The sequence below is a fragment of the Guillardia theta genome (assembly GCF_000315625.1).
Source record: "Guillardia theta CCMP2712 unplaced genomic scaffold GUITHscaffold_342, whole genome shotgun sequence".
NCBI lineage: Eukaryota > Cryptophyceae > Pyrenomonadales > Geminigeraceae > Guillardia > Guillardia theta.
The window spans coordinates 12,979-15,478 of record NW_005434335.1 but is presented as its reverse complement, the minus strand read 5'-3'; positions in this window follow the sequence as shown (position 1 = coordinate 15,478).

Here is a 2,500-nt window from a genome sequence, read left to right as displayed (position 1 = left end):
GGAAAGAGGAGGAGCAAGAGGAGGAAGAGAGGCAGGAGGAGGAGGAGGAGGAGGAGGAGGAGGAGGAGGAGGAGGAGGAGGAGGAGGAGGAGGAGGAGGAGGAGGAGGAGGAGGAGGAGGAGGCTGCAGTGAAGGAAGGGAAGGAGGGGAGAAAAAGGGGAGGAAGCACTAGGCAGAAAAGTCGCAACTGAAGTCGTGTGGAAAGAGGAAAAACAGGAGCAGGAGGAGGAGGAGGAGCAGGAGCAAGAAAAGGAGCTGCTTCTTCCCTCGCCCTCGCCGCTGCCCACGCAGGAGGAGGAGGAGCAGCAGCAGCAACAGGAGGAGGAGAAGGAGGAGGAGGAGGAGGAGAAAGGGTTGGTCCTGGAGGGGGAGGTGACGAAGAAGGGGATTGCTGACAAGGAGCTGCGGGGAATAAGCGAAGGAGAAGAGAAGGTGAGTGAGAGGAGGCGACGAGACGAGAACTGACGAGGATGCTGCAGGAGGCGATGGCCGGGGCTGAGGGGAAGGAGAGCGAGGACATGGTGAAGCGAGGAGCGGGAGCGGGAGCGGGAGCAGGAGCAGGAGCAGGAGCAGGAGCAGGAGCAGGAGCAGGAGCAGGAGCAGGAGCAGGAGCAGGAGCAGGAGCGGGAGCGGGAGCAGGAGCGGGAGCGGGAGCGGGAGCAGCAGGAGCGGAAGGGGTGCATGAGGTAGAGGATGTAGACAGGTCTATCGATCAGCAGCTGGAGGAGATGGGGATATGCAAGAAGTGCCTGTGCTTGTTGTGCCGTTGCTCAAACCCGAAGAACCAGGTGGACAAGTGACTTGAACCTCTCCTGCTCTCTGCTGTGCTGTGCTGTGCTGTGCTGTGCTGTGCTGTGCTGTGCTATGCTGTGCTGTGCTGTGCTGTGCTGTGCTGTGCTGTGCTCTGCTCTTCTATGCTGTGCTGTGCTGTGCTCTCCTTTTTTCTCCTCTCCTCCCTCTCCCTCTCTGCTCTTCCCTCTGATTGTTGTGTCTTACAAGGCTTCCACGCGATCTGTTGAAGGAGACTCGATAGCATCGGAGCTTCCGGCAGCATCTGCACGAGAGGAGAGGAGGAGCGAAGGAGAGGAGGAGCATGTAGATGCGCCTGGAACGGGGGGGAGGAGGCAGAGGGAGAAGGAAGCAAGGTCGTTCACGTAGAACAAGGAGGAGAGGAGGGGAGGGGAGGGGAGGAGGAGGAGGAGGAGGAGGAGGAGGAGGAGGAGGAGGAGGAGGAGGAGGAGGAGGAGGAGGAGGAGGAGGATGCGCGTGAGGAGACGAATGGAGAGCAGATTGTGATAGGAAACAGACAAGCAAACACAGACAAAGTTGTACAAGAAAAGAAATCTTCACAGAGCAAACAACGGGAAAAGATGCCCGAAGGACAACAACTACCACAACGAGAGAAGAAGTTGTCTCAAGGAAAACAACAACAAGGGAATATTTCTAAAGAACCAAAACAACAGCAAGAGAAGACAACGAAAGGACAACAAAAACACGAGAAGATATCTGTTGGGAAACAATTATCAAAAACAAGTGCAGGGAAAAAGGAAGAGAAGGTATCCATTTGGAGACAACAACAACTGTCAACAACAACAACTGGCAAACAACAACAAGACAAACTATCCACAAGAAAGCAACAGCTACCCAAGACAACCACCGGAAAGCAACAAGAGAACAGAAATCCAGCCAGCAAGGAGTTGGAGAGGAGTGAGAGGAACAAGAGGACGAGCAGCAAGGTAACAGGAGATCTCCTCGCTCCTCGCAGCCAACAGCCGTCCTCCTCTTCGACATCTCTTGCCGTCATTCGCTCGCTCTCCGCCTCTCACGCCTCCCTCCCCCCTCCCCGCACCCTCTCGGACACGCTGAAGCCCCTGAGGAATGGGGAGGAGGCGATGGGTCCAGGAGGCGAGGAAGCCAAGAAAGAGAGGAGGGGGAGGAAGGACGAGGAGGGAGCCGGGCGTGTTGAAAGGAGACAAGAGTTAGTGAAGGTGAAGGAGGAGGGCGAGGGAGACAGAGGGGGAAGGAGGAGGAGCAGGAGCAGCGGTCTCCCTCCCTTTCCTTCCATTCCTCCTCGCAGGCTCAGGAAGCAGCAGGAGGAGCCAAAACGAGCAGCGACTCTTCCGCAGGATTTCTTCATGCTGGGAGGAGGCTTAGAGGAGGAGGAGACGTTTCCGTTCCTGCTGTCCACGTCTGACCCTGAAGCGTCGGAGGACGACGACGTCGAGGACGAGGACGAGGAGCGCAGACTTGACTATCCTTTCAGCCATGCTTGGTCTCCATCATCATGGCCGGAAGGACCGTGGGATAGAGCAGAGGAGGAGGAGGAGGAAGGAGGAGGAGGAGGAGAGGGGAGGGGTATGGGAGGGAGGAAGTCTCAGCGCCGTGGGCGAGGCGATGGGTTCAGGAGGGCAGCAAGAGGAGAGGACGGGGAGGTTTCGAGGAGGAGGAGGAGGAGGCCAACAGGTCGTCGGGGATGGCTCAGACCTTCTCGTTCGCATCA